Raw genomic sequence first — 22,001 nt, 5'->3', positions numbered from 1 at the left:
TGTGCTATCTAGCCATGCAACCACCTGTCCACTCGATCCCATTCCCTCTCATCTCTTGCAAGCCATCTCTCCTGCAGTCATACCAACACTGACTCACATAATTAACACATCTCTTGACTCTGGTTTATTCCCCACTACATTTAAGCAGGCTAGGGTAACCCCACTGCTAAAGAAACCCAACCTGGACCATACGCTACTTTAAAACTACAGACCAGTATCCCTGCTTCCATTCATGGCCAAGATTCTGGAGAAAGTAGTGTTCAATCAAGTCCTGGACTTTCTTACTCAAAACAATCTCATGGACAACAAGCAATCCGGCTTTAAGAAAGGCCACTCAACTGAGACTGCCCTGCTCTCGGTCGTGGAGGATCTCAGACTGGCTAAAGCAGACTCTAAATCATCAGTCCTCATTTTGCTGGACTTGTCAGCTGCTTTTGACACTGTCAACCACCAGATCCTGCTATCTACGCTTGAGTCACTGGGCGTTGCGGGCACTGTTATACAATGGTTCAGATCTTACCTCTCTGACAGGTCATTCAGGGTGTCTTGGAGAGGAGAGGTGTCCAATCTACAGCATCTAAACACTGGGGTACCTCAAGGCTCTGTTCTTGGGCCACTTCTCTTCTCCATCTACACATCATCTCTAGGACCAGTCATCCAGAGACATGGATTCTCCTACCACTGCTATGCTGATGATACCCAGCTATACCTCTCTTTTCATCCTGATGATCCCTCAGTTCCAGCTCGTATCTCAGCCTGCCTGTTGGATATTTCACACTGGATGAAAGATCATCATCTTCAGCTGAACCTCGCAAAAACGGAAATGCTTGTAGTTTCTGCCAACCCGACTCTACACCATAACTTTTCAATCCAGATGGATGGGGCAACCATTACTGCATCCAAAATGGTGAAAAGCCTTGGAGTAACGATTGATGACCAACTAAACTTCTCTGACCACATTTCTAGAACTGCTCGATCGTGCAGATTTGCACTCTATAACATCAGAAAGATCCGACCCTTCTTATCTGAACATGCAGCTCAACTCCTTGTTCAAGCTCTTGTTCTCTCCAAGCTGGATTACTGCAACTCTCTACTAGCTGGGCTTCCAGCTAACTCTATCAAGCCTCTTCAACTGCTCCAAAATGCAGCAGCACGAGTTGTCTTCAATGAACCTAAACGAGCACATGTCACTCCGCTGCTAGTCCGTTTGCACTGGCTGCCAGTTGCTGCTCGCATCAAATTCAAAACTCTGATGTTTGCCTACAAAGTGACTTCTGGCCTAGCACCTTCTTATCTGCACTCACTTCTGCAGATCTATGTGCCCTCCAGAAACTTGCGTTCTGTGAATGAACGTCGCCTCGTGGTTCCATCCCAAAGAGGGAAAAAATCACTTTCGCGAACGCTCACGCTCAATCTGCCCAGTTGGTGGAATGAACTCCCTAACTGCATCAGAACAGCAGAGTCACTCGCTATTTTCAAGAAACGACTAAAAACTCAACTATTTAGTCTCCACTTCACTTCCTAATCTGCAATTGCCTCTGAATATCACACTAACTGTACAAAAAAAAAAAAAAAAAAAAAACTACTAACACTTCCCTTCTTAGACTTTACAGACCTGAAACTTGCCTTTAGTACTTATTCATTGTTGCTCTTAGTTGTGTTTTTTCTGATCTTTTTGCATAAAGGTTTTAATCAAAAGACAGATAATTTAATTACTTTCGATGTGCTAAAGTATTTGTTAAATAAATGTTATTTAAAAAAAAGCATATGCAATGTGCTCTGACGGGTAAAATCAGATTATTTCTCTCTTTCAAGTTCAAAGCAAATTTGAATGCCAAAGGATTTTAGATATGCATATACTATATGTAGTACATTAACATCAACAAATTAATAAAATAAGTAGCAAATGAGAAATAAATGACAGACAAGTTGATAAAAACAGACATTATCTCTAAAAGTTATCAGAATTGCAAGATTAAAACAGCTGAATATAGGCCTAAAATAAATCTAGAAAGCTTGCGCACTGATATTTATTCTTTTTCTTTCGAATAACGAACAATTTCAACCATGGGGAGATACCGACAGCTTGATTTGCAGTATTTTCTAACATGTTAGAAGAGGGCAGCGGACATGGCTGCCGGTGGGGAAGCGGCTGTGCCCTCAGCAGCTGATTGAGACGGAGCTGCATATCCTAAGTGCACTAAATAGGCTACTCCGAGACAGGCACGTGCACACATAGGGCTCAACCTGTGCAGTGCACATGCCCTTTTTAGTCTTGGATAGAAAGTGCCCTTCCAAAATGATCAAAAGTGCCCCCGCGACGCGGCACACCTTCGGTCCCGCCCTTCAGTAGGCGCGCGACAACACCGCGTCAACACCGCTCTTCAGTACTTGCGCAACAACAACCCCCAAACCCCCCCCTCGCTCTTCAAAAATAGCAAATAGCTCAATAATAACAAAAAATGCCCTTTTCATTTTCATACAATAGGCCTATGTGTGGGTTTTGACAATATGTGTTTAATTAAGCTATAAAGATCAGATGAAATGCATAGTAAAATATGAAATAAATGTCTCTTTCGATGAATATTTAATTATTCTATATATTTAATATTTTAAAAATCAACTCCTTTTTGCCCAGAGAAAGAGGCGCGTGGCACTAGCGGACATGGGGTGCTTTCCCAAAAAAAGACGTACAGTAACTTGCGGCTGAACTATGCACAGTTTGGGGAAAAAAAGGATATAGTGATGCATGTTTCCCAAAACCCCTAGTTTCTCTGTCGCAGATCCATCATTTGAATCACGTTATAAGTAAAACGCACATAATGATAAAGCACACCATCATCACGAGGGCAATTAAATAAAGACAACCTAAACATATTTTTAATTGTTAATTTATGTAATGTGAGTTTTTATAACTTTGTTCTTTAAATTATTTCAATATAACTTAGGCTATTCTATCGTGATGACACCATAAAAGGCCTTCAATGCATTGATATAGGTAATAGGGATACAATGAAAAGCCGATTTCACTATTGACCCTGTTTTTATTCATTGACGGCTTCCCAACGCCGCAATTCTGTTGCGCGAAAAAAAGCTGCTGCAAATAAGCAAATTTATGACAATACACATTTAATAGTTTCATGAAAGTAGTAGCTGGTGTGCTTCATCTGCGTGATTCTGATTTGACATTCTTCCGCTAAACTTGCTCTGTGTTGAGGTGTAAATGGGCTATGCTCTTTGCTATTGAGGCTAAGACATCAAGGTGTAAATGAGCTATAGTTCTCTTTGCAACTTTCAATTTTGAGGTGGGGGAAGTGGGAAGAGGCAATTCAAATGTACCATCTCTAAAAATAAAAAGGCCGCTTACGCGGCATTTGTGTTTAAAGATTATTACCTTATTTTTATTTTATTATTATTAATTTATTCATTCATTCTTCATTCATTTTCTTTTCGGTTTAGTCGCTTTATTAGTCTGTGATCGCCACAGCGGAATGAACCGTCAACTTATCCAGCATATGTTTTACGCAGTGGATGGCAGGAGGGCCAGCTGGGGCTTCGGGACGGAGTGAAAGGAAAGGCGGAATTTGCCCCGAGTCTGGGAAAGATGGCTTGCCATAATTACACTAGTTTTCCTATCGCACACATGCGCCAAACACATAAACAAATAAATAAAAAAGGGAAAGAAAACATCTAGCCTTGAGGTCTTTTTGCTTATAATCGCCCTTATGTTTCCGTTTTAAATGTAAGGCTGTTGCTTAAAATCAGGCCCGGCGCCAGGAAGTCAAAACTGAGGGGGCACTTTAAATCCATAGGGGGGCACTAGACCTGGGGCCTCATGTACGAAGACTTGCGTGGAAATCTTACTAAAACATTGCGTACGCACAAAGCTGTAAATGTGCGTACGCAGAAAAAAATTCAGATGTATGAAACACTGCGTACGCCGAATCTCACGCATATTCTTTTGTACATCTGAATGAACGTGAAACTGAGCGCAACATGCACGAGCGCAAAACCCCTCCCTGCCTCCTCCCCCGTATGAATATGCTAATGACTATGCTAATGGAAAAACCCAACGAAAAAGCAATGGCAAAATCAAACAAAAAGAGAAACTTTGAACAGAATGTGAATTGGAGGTGCTGCTTTCGGAGGTAGACCGGAGAAAAGCGGTGTTATTTGCAAGTTTGTTCTCCGGAATTAACAACAAAAGAAAAAAATAGAGTGGGAGAGTTTAGCTGGTACGGTTAACACAGTTGGGTCTGAACATCGCACTGAGTGCATTTAAAAAAGAAATAGTGTGGTTTATATCTGTAAAATGTTGCAGTACTCTTAGCAGTCTCAGTGGCGCACCTCGTAAGACGCATGTTATCTTGTATTGACACGTTCTAGCATAAACTCGGCTCGAATCGCTCAATTATGTTCCGCTATGTATTACTTCATAGAAACAGACCCTCCAGCATGGATAGATATAGAAAAAAATGAAATAACAACTCCATTACAGATGTATCTTTATTCTTCTCCAGTTAAAGTACTAAAAAAATATACAAATAATCCTTTCCTTAGAAACTCTATTTGTGTATGGTATGAAGCTCATGACTTTTTAGGTGAAACAATTAAACTCTCAAGTCTGTCGCCAATTTGGGGTAATGCAATGTTTGTGCCTGGGAGAAATGATGGGGGATTTAAAAATTGGATGTATAAGGGTGCAAAACAAGTAAAAGATTTATATAAGGATGGTACAATGATGTCGTTCCAACAACTGATGAAAGAATATGATATTCCTCAGAAGCACTTCTTCAAATATCTACAGATAAGAAGTTTTATACACTCTGAAATTAAAACTTATGTAGAGCCCTCTTTGTCAACTATAGAAGAACATACTGTGAAACATTTAAGGGATAAAGGCAATCTGTCTTTTTTTTATAATACACTTTTAGAGGGTTCAAAAGAAAGTTCAATGTCCTATTTAACCGCATGGAGAAATGACCTTCAGGAAGATATTTCTAAAGATGAATGGATGGATTCTTGTTTGTTTGCGCAAACATATAGTGTAAATACTAGATGCAGATTGCTTCAATATAAATGGCTCATGCGGACATACATTACCCCGGTTAAATTACATAAGTTCAACCCAAATATTCCTGACAGCTGTTTAAAATGTAAACAAGATATTGGAACCCTTTATCATTGTATGTGGGAGTGTACTGAGATTCAAACATTTTGGAAGAGTATTCTGGTTATGATTGGTAAACTGACTGAAGAAAATGTACCTTGTGATCCCAAACTCTGTCTATTTCATATATATCCAGTAAATTTTGTGGTGAGCGCCAGTAAACGCAAACTAATTGACTTTAGTTTGCTTCAGGCCAAACGGGCTATTGCTATAAAATGGAAGGAGATGCAAGGTCCTTCCTCAATACTCTGGATTAAAGAAATGACTAACAACCTCGCCATGGAAAAACTGACTTATGCAGTTAAAGGGAAACTTAAAGACTTTTACAATATTTGGACTCCATTTTTATGCTATTGTAACCAAGAGGACTTGACAGGGATGGACGACTAATACTCAACATTCACTTCTTCTTCGTATTGTGTATCTCCATTACATAATGTGATCTCCTAAAATTACTAAATACGCAGTGAAGGTAAAAGGTTAAACTGTAAATTGGATGGCTGTGAATGCTGGTGTACGGAAACTAGCGAGAGTTTTTTTTTTTTTTTTTAAATTTATTTGTTTTTTTATTCATTTATTATTATTTTTTTAATTAATTATTATTTATTTATTATTATTATTTGGGGGGGGGGGTTAAAGTTCTGCAAGGTTCTCTTATGTGTGTTTTTTCTCTTTTATTTAAATGTATTATGTGTTCAAAACAAATGCAAATAAATATATTTTGAAAAAAAAAAAAAAAAACTCGGCTCGAATCCAGCGTCTGATGAACTCTTTCTTCTTTTTTTCCCCGCTACATATCAGATTTTGCCTACTATTTATCACGAGAAAGACAAGTAGGAATCATCAATAAGTTTGTGCATCATATTTTATTTGCACATTTATTGAATGGAAATGTTTCTGATTCACGCATGCAAATTCATCTTTAGATAGTGTCTTTATAGCAATGTGCGTGCGGTAGATTGCTCAGATTACATTGGGAAAACAGGCGACCGCTGCAAATTGTGCTTTAATGTTTAGCTGGTCAACTGTATGGTATGGAAATCTTACATACCTACTATATGAACCCGTCTCATACAGCTGCCATTGCAAGGGTCAGACACTTTGTAGAGAAGAATTTAACACAACTGCCTCTAGGAGTGAAAAAATGTGCGTACGCCTGCCAGAAAGCTGCCGTGAACCTGCGCACATTCCCACGTTCAGTTCATTGTTAGTAAATCCAAACGTGAGCGATTCTGAGCGTGAAACTTGGCGTACGCAAAGTTTTTGTGCGTACGCAGCGTTGATACATGAGGCCCCTGGTGACTGATTTTGGTCTCTTGTTTATTTCATTTAGGCTATTTATTCGCATTTATTATTACTTTGCATTACTGCCTAAGTTACTGACCTAAGGCAGTAATATAGGCTACGTTTTAATAGTAATAACAATACGCAGTTTCGCTATTACGAATTTTATTAACGATGGTAATGCATACCGCTTATTAATGCAGACGGATGATGGCTTCAGTGCCAAACGAGTGCTTTAAATCATGTTATTCTCCTTATTTCCGTTTTATTTCAAATAACAGCCCTATGAATGTTTAAAGTTTTAGGTAAAGACGTCAAATTATGCCCACACATGCAAGCTGACCCACGATCAGACAATTCATTTAACCGGTAAATAAATATAGTGAAATCAGCTTAACCGAGTCATCACGCTTCACAACCAACATCAGTGTTGGGGAAAAGCTAAATGTGACAATCTAATGTCATTCAAAACAATTACTTAGTTACATTTTAAGGCATTAGTGTAGCCAGAAAAAATACCTAAAAAAGATACAAAAATTGACAGTTATTACCGTGAAAATTGGTTAAATTTTTATATGCTATATAACTTTTTTTTCATCATTTTAAATGTAAAAACAAAGATTTGTCTAAGGCTATTATAAATGTGCTTTTTTCGTGATATTGTAAACCATCATAAACCATATGTACCATAGTTTCTAGGCCTACCCGTCATTTTATTTATTAATTATTTTATTTATTAGGCCTTTTTTAATAGCTTGTTTTCAGGTTATTTTCATTTTAGGGCCATGAGCTAAGTCAAAACAAACTCGATATGTTGTATTTTAGCTCTTAAAACAGATCTACAATATATTTTATGTTGTTTAATTTTGCATGAGCAAATAGCAGTATAGCCTAAGTTACATACTTTTAAAAGATTATCAATCTGCCTACCTGCAGCGCACGAGATTTCTCGGTTCATCCGCGGTAAATCCACTTAAGCACTATACCTATTCCATTTATAACACTGCAAACTTGACTTCGCAGGCCGATCATCTTTAAACGCAAAATGCATTTATTATGTGTTATACCTTGACTGCAGTTGCATGTGGATGTTTCTCTACGCAACTGTAAAAGTGCACTTTTCAGCAAAATGAAAGCAAACATTCAAAGGGTTCTGCATTTTGTCAATTTTAGCTTAATTGTAATAATATTAATAATAATATTAATAAATAAATTAAAATATTATTTATAGTGTAGCCTACTGTGGGACTGTGCAGTAAACTATTTATTTTTATTAAAACATTTTTATTAGGCTACATCTTCCCGAATAACTAATAAATGACTGGCAGTTGCGTCTCTGCTAAAATTAATTTAACAGCAAATTTCTTATGTGATTTTTCCTTTTAGAGCTCAAGAAAGTTGTGTTTAAATAATTAGTTAACCAAAACATGTAATGAATTAAGCTGCTCCTATCATGTCACCCATTTTCTCCCTTGTGAGTTGAGTGCGCCTCCATCGCCGTGTGCGCGTTTTAAAGGCTATTTACGGGCGCACCAGACCTGACGCGGGGACCGGATCTCTGGACTATAGGACTAGCTTTAACCCCACCATTTTCATAATTTAATTGCTATGTCATATATTTTAAAATATTTAAATGAGTGTTCTGAAGGTTGGAAGGACGGGAGTGTTAATAATTAATGACAGAAAGAATTTTCAGTTTGAGTGAACAATCCTTTATAAAAACTGGAGGCGCCGGGCCTGCTGAGGCTTGAAACTCCAGGGCTGAAAAGGAGTCCCACTCGGGCCCTGAACACATGATATGCATCGCTCTCAATTGACGGGCTCTGCTTTCTGTTTTAACATAATCAAGCAGCTTAAAAAATAATTTGATGAAGAGAAATGACAGGAAAAAAAGTAATAAAAAAAAAAGATTAAACGTATCGGGACTGTTAAAAGAACATTCCTCTTTAATATATTCTTTCGACTCAGATACATCAGCTAAGATTATGAATGACGGAGTAGGCTATCTCTCCTGCTTGCTTCAGCAGCGTGTGTCCAGCTGGTTATGAACGAGGAGGCGGAGAGAATGCGCTGTTTAGTTTCGTACATACTTGTACGTCATACTTGATATAAAAACTAACACCCAACTGCTTATAACGCTCAAAAAGTTAAACTAAAATGCACAACCCTTGTTGGTTGCACCCGCAAGTTGTGTTATTTATATTTGTGGCTGTGAAGTTTATATATATATATATATATATATATATATATATATATATATATATATATATATATATATATATTGAGATACTGAGCCATTACAAGTAAAAAAAACAACAACAAAAAACAAAAATTTTACTTTAAAGAAGAACAGACGTTTTGAGAAAAAAAAAACTGAACAGAACTGGAACTAAATTATTAAAACTAAACTTGCAGGACTTCGTTTATGTCCTGCGGCAACTTTATTTTTATAACACTTTTTTTTTTTTGCCCCGAGTCTGGGAAAGATGGCTTGCCATCATTACACCGATCGCACACGAGTTACATGCGTCAAACACATAAATAAATAAATAAATAAATAAATAAGGGAAAGAAAACATCTAACCTTATAGGCTGAGGTCTTTTTGCTTATAATCGCCCTTATGTTTCCGTTTTAAAGGCTGTTGCATACAATTTTAATTTATAAGTGACTTTGTTGCGTCCCCTTGATGTTTCAATAACGCATAATTATCTAAAGACAACAGAAAGACATAAATCTTTACAAATTACCTGTCCCCTTTTGTAGACTCAAAACAAGTGTCAAATCTTGAAAAAATTGCCTGAGCCATATTAAAATATAATTTAAAGAATTACATTATCGGATAAAACCGCATTAAATAAATAAACCAATATAAAACAAGCAAAAGCAAGCTATAACAGTTTAGGTAGGTCTATGTAGCCTACATAAATGAAACCGTTAAAGTCAAATTAAATTTTCATTTTACAAGATTTTTTTTTTTTTAAAGATTTTAGATATTTTCTAAAAACAATAAACACCAGAGGAGGTTTAAATAATTATATAGTGGGTACGATGATACTAATTAAATCGTTCAAACAGAGCATTTTTTGGGGAGAGTGAAAGCAGAATGCGACCTTTTGATGAATTAGCTCTAACCTTTGACAGTTTTTTTTTTCTTTCCGCGGTTATGCGCGCATTATATTTCAAATGCATATGCAAGGTGACTGAAATTGAAATTAAAATACAAAACATACTGGGCCATTAAGTAAAAAAACAAAACAACAGTTATACTTTAAAGAGAACTTTAAAGAGAACATTGTTGTTTTGAAACAAAAAAATAACTGAAAACTATTAAAAATAAACCTGCGAGATATGTCCTGCGGCAAAATTATTTTATGAAGCAGTGTTCAACTTAAGCTCTTTAGACCATGCGCCTGACCTTTCTTAGTGTTTCACCACATGTCCTTAAATACATAAGGCCTATTTTTTATTATTTTTCACTATTCGTTTATTATTATGTACAATAATTGTGACATAAAATTAAATAGTAAAATATAATCAACAACGAAAATGTAAATAAAAAGGTAAATTAAAACATAAATGAAAAGGTCTTGTGTTAGTCCTACCAAAATAGCAAACACTGAAAATCTCTTTACATTTAGGCTAAAAGACTGCTTTAATTTTTTAATTTAGGCATACTTAGAATATTTGTACTGAATGTTTGTGCTTTCATATTAGTTGTCTTTAACTTCTTCAATTCTATTTTTCAAAACAAATCCTCTTTGCACTTAAAAGTTTAGAATAACAATAAATCGTGTTAACAAATTTTAAATGATTAATAAAGGAATTATAATGCTTTGACTTATTGTTTAATCTCATTTACAAGCACAATAGCATATTTAAGGCTGCTGTATGGGCTATTTCTGTCGGTTCGCATCCCGTCCCTTTGCGCCCCCTGGCGGCTCATTCACAAACTGCGGTCATACACAAAAAACAAAGCGGCTCCTATTTCAAACGGCGGCGGTATATGACGCGGCGGTAATAGTCACTTTGAACTCTCACCTACTGTAAAACAAAGCCGAGTAAAACTTTCTTCCTCAGTTTCAGCAGCACAGCACAGCACACAGCGAGCTCACATCATCCAGCATGCGTGTCGAACTACACTACCCACAATACACTTCGCTATGGACTACAACTCCCGTAAATAGCTAGTCTTAAATCGACCACTCCCCTCTCCTGCAACACTAGCGTGCAACTTAAGCAAAACTGATACTAAAATTGTTTTACATTTGGTTTTGTAGTTCGGGCCTAAATAAATGTTTGTTGCAGTTTTTTATCGTTTTAAGTTCATTTGAATGACTATATATAAATCAGTTGATATTTTTAACGCATTTATTGAGTAAAATTGCTACTTTTTACTGTCATTCAATGTGTTTAGGTCATTATTAATGCACGAAATAAACAATAAAAAATAGCACTTATTATTACTCCAGAATAATTATTTTTTAGGAAACAGTGTAAACACTTTCAGAAACATTATTGTAAATGAATGGGAGGGCAAAATAAATCGACTTCAGCTGTAGGCCTGTTAAAGTTTACAGGTGCAGCAATGTGCCTTGATGTACTTGAATGCTAGAAATGTGTTCTCCAACACCCGTATAACGTTACTTGTCAAATAAATAAACAAGGAAGATTATTTTGAGTTTAAGTTATTTAATTATCTTGTTTATGAAGACTGCAGAGTGATGCATGAACAAAAATGACTATGAATAATGTTAAGTATTTTGTGATATATATGTTAAAATGTGCTCCTAAAAGTACGTGGCCCCTGCCCGCCCCCACAGGTTAATAGTAAGCTAATGTAATTTCATAATGCAAATCTTAAATTCATGCTCACCAACAAATGATCAAAGGAAATGTATTAATGTAATACAGTATGAATTTATGTTTACTTTAAACTGTAATCATATTGTTCTGTTAAAATTATTTTTAAAAATATTTTGTCAAATAAAATTATTTTGTAGAGTCATCCACTATCATTTTGGGGCTAAAAAGTATCGATTCAGGCACCGTTTTGGCACCGGTATCGTTTTAAAAGTATCGATTAGGCACCGGTATCGAAAAAACCCAAACGATGCCCAACCCTACTCGCCACATTATGTTTTTGGTTCCTTTCTGGGCATTGATAAATGCTTATCCAGTAAATCTATGGGAGGATCAGAAAGCTCTTGGATTAAGTCCAAATTATCTTTATTTGTGTTCTGAAGATAAACAAAGATCTTATGGGTTTGGAACAACATTAGGGTAATTAATGACAGAATTTTCATTTTTTGGTAAACTAATCTTTTAGGATCAACTGAAATTACTCAACAGTTTTCTTCAGAAAAACGAGCATGTCTGCTTTTTCAGGAGACAGACAAGCCCGCTCCTGGCTGATAATGTCCCCAGCAGTGGAAAATGTACGCTCTGAGGTTGTGGATGATGCTTGCATGCAAAGATACCTTGATGCCAATTCTGAAAGCATTGGCAGAGTGTCATTTATGTCCCACCACCAGGTTACTGGACTTACTGAGGACAGTGTAGACGGAAGCAGTCTGTACTTATTTATTATCTCTATATCTCCTCTGTAGTGCTGCTGACGCTGGTCTGCATTCTTGCTTCAATTGCCATGTCCTCCACAGCAAACAGCTCCTCAAGGCAGAAAGCTTTGGAATCTTCTATTAACAAATGAGTAAAGAAATAAAGACAAATATAAAACTATATAAAAAATAAATTCAAACAAGTTAATTTTCTTCTGAATTAAATAAAATTAAATAGGAAAAAATAGGATTTCTTTATATTTTCTTACTAGTGCTGTTGTTGCAGATGCACTGTCTTCATCAGAGATGTCATTTCGGTTACCTGCTAAGTGCCTGTTCTATCTGCTCAGTCGGAGTCTATATTCAATAAAAAACTAGGTCACAATTATTGATCTACAATTCAAGTGAAGTAGAATATTACCAATATGAAGTAACACCTGTTCTAAGGTCCTTTTCATTAGCTCCTCCTTCAGTCTGGTCCACACTTCATTTGTCACTTTTGACTTGAATCTGGGATGCAAGGCTGTGCCCTCCTCCATCTGATATTCAAGACAAAAACACTGAGTCAATCACTGAATAATTCTAATGAAAACAAGAGCAAATTCAGCAGGATTACACTGCACCCCTGGTATCTTTTTGAGAGGTCATTCCAGATAGTGTCCTTGATGGTCTTTGTGAAGGAGGAGTCCTCTTTATTCACTGTGAAGTGGTGCTGGAGCTTACTTAAGATAGGCAGAATCTGACCCAAGTTTTGGCTCCTTTCAGCAGAGACGCAGAGGGTTGAAGTGTAAAGTATCTTTGTAATTTTGACAAACTCTTCTGCTTTTCTAAAATCCTCATCAGAAATTCTCTGCAGTCTGTAAAATATGATCAGATTCATTAGCTGGACTATAGATTCATGAGCAAATTCGTTTACACTGAAAATTGAATAAGCATTTAAAATGAGAACAGAGTTTTTACCTGTCCTTGTCCATTAATTTCTTAAGACGATGGTCCATGGAGGTGGCCTGGAAGGCAGGGAACTGCTCTAGGAATCGCTCCACCATGAGGAATAAGCTATTCCACCTTGTTTTCACATCAAGGATGACGGCATGTTCTGGAAGACCTAAAATGGGAAAGAGAAATTTATGTTTGTGTTTGTGTGGTTATCAAAGTGGCTGTTTATTTGCAGAAATGTTTTACTGCATGATTTAGCAAAGGATTTTTATTAACTATTTGGCCAAAGAGTTTTGCACTAAGGTTCATCTATTCTGATTTCTACCTACGGAGAGGATGCTGCTTCTCTTTAAGGATAGGTTTAGCCAGGGTGGATCTTTTCAGCCACACCACCATTGCTCTGATCCTTCCTGCCCACTGTGAGACTGAGGTAATTGTGGAAAGCTTCTGAGCAGCAATATTGAGAGTGTGAGCAAAGCAGCCAATTTTTTTAATACTCATCTCTTTTTACTGCTACATCCATGTTTGCTGCATTGTCACAGCAACTACTCTATCCTTTATATTAAATTCATCAATAATATCTCTCCTCTCTTCTGCTAAAATGTCCCCTGTCTGGGATGTGTATACTGCCCTTGTATGTAGGACCCTCTCTTTCATGGAACCCTCTCTGACAAAGTGAAGTGACACTGTCAGGTAGTGGTCCTGTGCAATGCTGATCCAGCCATCAGCAGTCACAGCCACATCTCTCACATCTTGCAACTCTTTCTTGATATTTTCTTTTTCAACTGCAGGTATGAGGGTATTTGAGAGCATGTCTCGGCTGGGGGACTGATATCTGGGGTTTAAAGTGCTTATCATCTCCCTATATTTGACATCATCAAACACAAAAAAGTAACATTAGCATTATTTTATCATTGTTGCTTACTATAAAAAGATTTAAAAATTATCTAGGTTAAGAGACTACCTACAAACATGGCCAACAGCCTTAATGGTAATAATATTACAACATCATTTACAGCTTACTGTTCTTAGCTCCACCATGAAGCCTCCACAGGAGAAAAAGACAGCAAACTTTTAACAATAAAATTTGTAACGGCCCTGTGGCATTCATCTTTCCTTTCCTTGTTCATTTTTCTGCCAGTGCAATGGATTATCACTTGATGGTATCCTAATTCCAGGGTCAGCAGGAGCAGACTATAACATTAATGTGAAGAAAGCTTGAAAGCTAAACTGTTAATGCAGCCAAGGATAAGGACATTTAAATAAGACAAGTTTAATGTGAGGTAAACTTTATCATTTACCGTTAACCTTAAAGCATTTTAGTATCAATTTAGCTAGGTATTTAAAGCCATCGGATCAGTACATAACGCTGCACAGCATACATTAGGTCCAAAAAAAGAATGAATACATTTTCCCCGCACAAACTTAGGCCCCGTTCACACTGTCAGGTCTTGATGCCCAATTCAGATTTTTTTGTCTGTCCGTTTACACGTTCTTTTAATTGTGACCCATATCGAATTCATGCGTTTACACTTGCCATACAACCTATGATGCATGCATAAAGGCGGGTCCTAGCATCTGTGCCACACTAGCCACGATGGAAGAAATTTTCTTTTTAGCTCTACGAAATATGTGGTGTAGTATAAGCAGCAAATGGTTCAGTCCAGATTTACCCCCACGCAGTTTATGTAATGGTACGGCCCTGATGTGTGTGTGTGTGTAAGATGTAGCCTGTGTGCGCACTGGTGTTAAAGGGAATAAAGTTGTTCTATGTGTAGCCCGCAGTGCGTGCATTGATAACGTTAATAGCGTAAAAATTACAACACGAATTTGCCCAACTTTAAAATGATTTTGAGGCGAAGGAGGTGGGGAAGGGCCGTCATCGCAGCTAGTGCTTATTGTTTATATGCTGTATGATGTCCTACACCACTGAGAGGAATTTGTGGTACGAGAGAGATCTCAGGTCTAGTGGGAGCAAATAATGGCGACTGACCACCTTCCTCCATGTTTCCTCTGTTGTTGTTGTTTTTTCCCACGTCGGAATATCCACACACGCTCTCTCTTCCACACCATTAAACTGCGGAGAAGCACCACATTGTCACAAGTTTAAGCAAAAAAAAATCGGAATTGGGTCACATTTAACTGGTAGTGTAATCTGGGCCTTAGCTTTAACGGTACACAAGCAAGAAGTGCTAAAAACTGATTTTGTATGTCTGTTTGCCTTTCGGAGCCCCAACCATCGCGCAGTTATCCTCATCAGTCATATAAGACGACGCTTGTGGTGGGCACGTTGTTGGAGGCCCTGAGTCAGGAAAATACTGAGAGGACGAAGATAATGACTGCGTCGGAGCAACTTTCTGCTCGTAAATTAATTCTGTGTACTGTCACGGGGACTCTGCAGATATCATATTGTCAAATTTAAGACCTTTTACGACCTTTTTAGGACCATTAAGTATTACATTTAAGACCTATATCGCAATATCAAAAACACGCGAGAGAAAATGTATAAGCATTAAATTAGGGGTAAAACAAAGTAATTTAAATTGAACAGTGGTAAAGTCAGATTAAATGCACCGTTGAACTACAGAAAAAACAAACATCTTATGCAGATTTATACTTTCACCTGGCACCGCATCGCACAACTCACAAAACAGATTAAGGCTTTTATACTTGACACGTTCACCATTGAGATATTTTTTTTTAATGACAGGCGGCGCTCCAAAAAAACAGAAAGTAAAATCAGACGAATAAAAAGATAATCATTATCATTGAAGATGTTTTTGGGGGCCTCTTTTTTTGTTGTTTTAACAAACTTATCCCTCAGGTTTTTCCAAAGTTTTACAAAAACTTTCCTCCTTTCCGATGGCTGTTGCAATTTCTAGCCAATAATTATTGGTCATTCTGGCAAGCAGAAATGTAACCGTGATAGAAAATAGGTAATAATAGGTATAAATAAATAATAGGTATTTTAGGTATTATAGCTTACTGTACTATTCACTCTTTAAATAAATGCTACTATTAATCCCATTTTATCACTAAAATAAAGTGAACTAGTGTCTGCTGTAAAGTGTTTTGTAAAGCACTTCAATTACTCTGTTGTGGTAATTCTATAGTTGCTATTGTAACACAACTACAGTATGCTGAAGCTTCTTTGGAGAGCAAAAGCACGAAAGGAGTCTGACTGAGCGAGAGCAGATCATTCGCACATGAGCAGCCAGTGTTTTGAGAGCTCGCAAGCAGTTTTCTCCATGAACAAAAGGAAACCGGCGCGCGAGCAGAGATTCGCTCTCTTGTATTACAGCACTTCTTACTTATAAAACTGCACTTGCGACATTTGTAAGTGAAATCATGTTGCGTGCACTCAAAGCGAACTTCCGCAAACACAGCGATGATGTCACATTTGCCGCGCGCACTGGGTTTAATATCAGAAAGCTGATTGGCTATTGAAAGTTGACCTTTTTGTAGTTGTAATGCAAATTACAATTGGACTAGTGAAATGAAAACTACTAGTGAAAACTACAACACCCCAAAAACCTAGCAATAACAACAAAAATAAAGACCTGTGCAAAAATATTTAAGACCTAGAACAGCAGAACAGCAAATTTAAGACTTTTTAAAGCCATAAATTTCGATTTTTTTATTTTAAGACTTTAACACTTTTTAAGACCCCGCGGGGACCCTGTGTCAGGTGTTTTATCATATTTGACTTGTTGCCAGTCTTGGTCGCGATAACTTTACAGATATTGCATCGTGTGCTGTTGCCGTCAATCTTTGCATAATGTAGCCATACTTTTGATCACTTAAACATCCTTTGCATTAAATGTATGCTATGCTTTAAAGTGTAGTAGTGTACGCATTACAGCCTCACATTTGACAAGCTCTGAGTGAGTGCGCGTAACCGTCGTAAACTACTGATTTTCAAGACAGCCTCGCTGCAGTCAATCACCAGCATTTGACCCGGTCACGTTAAGGATGCCGCAGATTTTCTAGCTCACTGACGTTGACAAGATTATACCCTTGAGTATCGAAATTTGGTACCGAACGAAAAAGAATTTGTCGATACTCGATAGTAGCAAGACGATTCGGTCGGTGCTTAAAAAGTATGAAATTCGATACCCAGCCCTAATTGCAAGGTATTCACACACAAAGTAGGCCTACCTGAAACTTTGAATTAGAAAAAGCTTAATAATACATTGGACAGATCATCAACACACTGATTTCTCCTCTTTGTGCTGCTCAGTTTTGAAAGTGTCCGATTGAGTTTTTTCTTCTGAGGGGAATACTTTAAGTGCTGCCAATAGTTAGTAAAGCCTGGCTTATTGTGGTCAAAGTAGTTGATTATATTAATAAAAGTGAAACTGACAGGAGCAGTATGGATTGTCATTCACTGAACTTGTCATTAACTAAACATGATGTAGCCTAATATAGGCTATTCTGAAACTGTGAATATTTTGCTGTCATTTTAATTATATTAAGACTTTATTCAACAGACCAGTTTGTGTTTTGGCGCTGAAGCATATAAGTGGACCTTGTTTTAAACTTTCTCCGTCTCACTCAAAAAAGGAAACATAAGCTGGACCACAACATATATCAATGTCATAATGAATGCTCAAATAATGTAGCCTATAGTTTATAGCAAGCATCATGTTTAGTTAGATTGTGTGTTTGTCATATACAGTCAGCCTATAGGTCTGTTATTTTTACTAAAGAAGATTTATCATTTGAGTTTATCACCAGAGCTACAGAAACTGTAATATGCTTAGAAAAAAAACAGCACAGTATCAGATCTGTATTAATCAATGCTCAGAATTTTTGGTATCGAGATCGAGAGATTTTTTGGATCGGTTCCAAAAAAAATGGTATCGGTGCATCCCTAGAAAAAAATAAAGGTACACAAACTGCCATGATGTTTCAAGGGGTTAAAAGAGAACATGGTTGTATTTTTGAGTGCAATATGTGCACTTTAGGTTTTGGTTTTAAGATACTAATGTGGAGCTTTACATACAAACACAAACTTTGAAAAGCCCCAGCTTTAGCCCAATTACTGAGAGTGTATTAGCATTTCATCATCATCATCATCAAAAAAAGAAGAAAAAAGAACATACCTGAAGAAACATCCACCACAGATGTTGGCCAGTTTTAGAAACAATTTCACAAGTATATCTGAAAGCTTGAACAGTTCAATTATATTAATACTAGGGATGCTCAATATAATCGATTAACCGTTAACCAAAAGGGTGCGTTTGTAACCGATTAATGCTATCAGTTAAACAATAGCCCCTTTCATATGGCGAGTGGATAGTGTGAACAGGTCCTTTTTGAAAATACCGGTAAATTCGTTCTGGCTATTTTCCGGAAAGAGAAGTTGTAACATTACCGGCAATTTGCCGGAATGCTGCGCTATTATGGCGTGCGGAATGGGTCAATAACTTGACGCTGCAACGTGCACTCGTCTCACTGAACGTGACGTCTGCGTCTGCCGAACGTGACGTCTGCGTCTGCCGAACGTGACGTCTGCGTGTGCCGAACGTGTCGTCTGCGTCTGCCACATTACTGTTGCGCTGCTTTAACGTGACGTCTGCGTCACGTCTGCGTCTGCTTCAAGGGTTTGCAGCACATTGCTCTCATTTCTGCTTTATTATACTTATTCATTCTCTATCAGTGTTTTCACTTATCCACAGTTATGTTTCATTTGCAATTAAGTGCTTTTTACCTTTCTTATTTATAGTTTTTTATTTCAAATGGTAATATTTATACAAATGATTTAAACATTTTGGTATTCCATATATGGTTATTCCTATATTGCTTCTTTTATTGTGGTTACAGCTGATTGGTGTGTGTCTACAGTTTGCAGCAGTGTGTGGGCACACCTGATGGCTGTGTTTGACCTATAGTTCATGTGTGTGCTCATATGAAAGCCTTTGCTTTGAAATTGCAAGGAAATTCCATTATGAAAAATGTCTGTGTCAAAAGCATCCAAGTGTGTTTAGTGATTTGCAAATGACTGTGTGTAATGTTTTGCAAACAGTATGAAGCTATGTGCCTACAGTTGTGCAGATCTAGCCTTGTGTTTTGCTCCATGATTGTACGGTTTTGCTAATTGTAGGAAAAGTTTAATTTTAGTGTGTTAGCAATCATGAAAAACTGTAACTGGGTATTAGGTATAAACTAGGCTATTATATTTATCTACAATACATTTGTTAACAGTAGTATAGTTGTAAATATTAGTCTTCAATAAATATGTTTAACAGGAGTTATAAATAAATAATCTTCAATAAATAAGGACGGCAATGTTGCAGTATGGAAGAGGAAGCACGGAAGGGAGGAAGATTGGTAAACAGGAGACATGGCATGGAATTTATTTTGTATATTGAAATGTACACATCACCAGAAAGCTGAATAAAACACTTTACATTTGTTGTATGGTTTTTATTAGGATAGGGCAATATTTAGCTTTCAGTCTGTCACTGTTTGGTGAATACAGTATGTTCATGTACTTTATAGCAATACCTCTGAAACAAATCAAACCCAGATTATATCAGTATTAGTCAGGTAGAAATTATACGAGTGTTTAAGATTGAGATCAGCAGTGTGTAAATGAAGCAAACAGATTTATCTTGAATGAGGCGTGTGTGTTCTGTACGGTGTTAAAATTGTGTTTTGTTACAGTGTTGTAAAGTTTTGGATGAAGTGTTTCATTTTGCAAAAGTTCTGATGTGTTCTGCTGTGTGTGGAAATTGTGTGTAGTGTTTTGATAAAATGAGCCTTCATTTCAAAATTGTGCTTGAGCAATCAAAAAAAAAAAACTGTAAATGAACATTGACTCACTTACAGTTTTTTTTACACAAAATTACTTGTACTTCAGACACAATGACTACAACATGTGACTGATGTACTAACCCCCTGAACCAATGCAGCTAAACTACAAGCACAATTCCTGCTTTACACTCAAACTGCAGGTTTAAAACACAATTTTTTTCAAAACACTACACACAATTCTCTGCATTTGGCACAAATTTCATGCAGAAAATCTCTTGTTTTTACAAGGAACACACTGTCATTCAGAATTGTAAAGTCAGTTGTCCTACTCAGCATACTAACTCATCACATGAGTAAACACCTTTCACACAGAATTGCAATTTAGAAATCAGAGCTCATCTGGTTAATAACTGGTTCACTGTCCACCCATGTTTTTAGTTGTTTATCTCCTTCCATATTCTCCATTCCTTAATCCTATTAAAGATTTTTTTCTGCTTGGGGATGGAAAGTGTGTATGACTGAAATCCACACAATTTATAGTTTTCCCAATTGTTTACACACATTTTCTGAAAGTATGCCACTATGCCTCATATTGTCAGAACTCTAGGGCAAAACCCTTCAATTCTCCTGCAAAATGAAACACAATTAACACAATGTAATTTCTTCTCAACATGGTATTTTGTTTTCAAATGACGCACACAAACCATCACATCAACATTTATAAGATCAGTTGAACACTGATGTGCTGAATGTAAAACACAATGACCACTTCTTCTCCATTCATCATAATGACTTACTGTCAGCCTTTTTCGTTTAGTGTTACAGTTACTACAGACAGTACATAGGCCTACAGAAGTGCATCGTAAAATACTTCAGAATATTGTTTTTATACAAAACACACAAATACTAAATATATTTTACTGAATTTTCAGTTTATAGAGTGTTCATCCCAACCAACACAAAGGTGCACATAATGTGGTCTTTATTTGCCATTAACAGAAGGATTTACAGAATACTGTTAGTAAAAAAAACGAAAAATAAAGTGTGGATTTCGGCATACACTTTCCATCCCCAAGCAGGAAAAAAAAATCTTCAATATGATTAAGGAATGGAGAATATGGAAGGAGATAAACAACTAAAAACATGGGTGGACAGTGTACCAGTTATGAACCAGATGAGCTCTGATTTCTAAATTGCAATTCTGTGTGACAGGTGTTTACTCATGTGATGAGTTAGTATGCAAAGTAGGAACACTGACTTTACAATTGTGAATGACAGTGTGTTCCTTGTTAAAACAAGAGATTTTCTGCATGCAAAATGCAGAGAATTGTGTGTAGTGTTTTGAAAAAGTGTGTTTTAAACCTGCAATTTGAGTGTAAAGCAGGAATTGTGCTTGTAATTTAGCTGCATTGGTTCAGGGGGTTGGTGCATCAGTTACATGTTGTAGTCATTGTGTCTGAAGTACAAGTAATTGTGTGTAAACAATTGGGAAAAACTGTAATATTGACATTCTGCCACCTACTGGCGATTTTAGTTTTTAGTTTAGATGTAACATTTAAAGCAAATTTTAATTATTTCAAATAACATTAGGCTATTCAACGTTTTAGGATTAAAAATCACTGTTTTGGTTATTATTATGAATGGTTCAGGGTTTGGGTAATATTAGGAAATAATATTACAATTTTAAATAATGCTTTTCTATTTTAATATATTTATTTATGTGATGCAAAGTTAAATTTTTTGACACTATTATGTCGCATTATACTTCAGTGTATTGTCAAAGTTGTGCTGTTAAATGTTTTTCTATGATATTTTTACAGGATTGATTGATTGAATCCTGGCAAATTATTATTCAAAATATAAATACTATCAATGTAATATTATTGCTGAATAAAAATATATATTTTCTTTCAAAAAAGAAAGGAAACAAATGAAAAATAAAATATGTTATGTTTTTTTGTCAAAGAATCCTATTATTATGTTTTAAACGTAAAATAAAGAAGAAATGTGCTTTAAAAACAACACAATAATGGTTAATGTAATTTTCTATTTTTCTAATATTTTACAGCAAAAGTATCAGATCTAACAGGAGATAGTGATCTATGAGTTGGTCATCACTGATATGCCGTAGGCTACATTAAACATGTAAAAAATTAAAACACAATAAGACTCAAATGTAAAACAAATTAAAAAAGGATTTTACAAAACTAAACGACATGAATATATTAATAAACAACCTAAACTTTACCTCCGGAGATGTTATACATTTTTTATACGTTTTAATGCTATCTTGAAA

At 36.4% G+C, this 22,001-nt stretch overlaps 1 protein-coding gene and 1 pseudogene across 2 annotated transcripts in view; both read right to left on the bottom strand.

Annotated features, from left to right (window-relative positions):
- The window catches only part of LOC141375033 (uncharacterized), a 39,297-nt gene extending 20,892 nt beyond the window's left edge, over positions 1–18,405 (bottom strand). The window contains exons 1-7 of the mRNA XM_088651234.1: positions 18,052–18,405; positions 14,940–15,023; positions 12,971–13,115; positions 12,634–12,867; positions 12,448–12,549; positions 12,280–12,367; positions 12,001–12,148 (exon numbers count right to left, since the gene is read on the bottom strand). The gene's annotated coding sequence lies outside the window, so the exon portion shown is untranslated. The remainder of the gene's footprint in view (positions 1–12,000; positions 12,149–12,279; positions 12,368–12,447; positions 12,550–12,633; positions 12,868–12,970; positions 13,116–14,939; positions 15,024–18,051) is intronic.
- On the bottom strand, positions 13,276–14,952 carry LOC147833403 (E3 SUMO-protein ligase ZBED1-like; annotated as a pseudogene). The gene is made up of 2 exons (XR_015511790.1): positions 13,988–14,952; positions 13,276–13,817 (listed from the first exon to the last, which is right to left on the bottom strand). The product of XR_015511790.1 is annotated as an E3 SUMO-protein ligase ZBED1-like (transcript).
- Positions 18,406–22,001: the final 3,596 nt, after the last annotated feature.

The sequence above is a fragment of the Danio rerio genome, chromosome 16 (assembly GCF_052040795.2).
Source record: "Danio rerio strain M-AB ecotype USA chromosome 16, GRCz13ab, whole genome shotgun sequence".
NCBI lineage: Eukaryota > Metazoa > Chordata > Actinopteri > Cypriniformes > Danionidae > Danio > Danio rerio.
The sequence above is the reverse complement of the archived record's forward strand: the minus strand, read 5'-3'. Positions and strand labels throughout refer to the sequence as shown.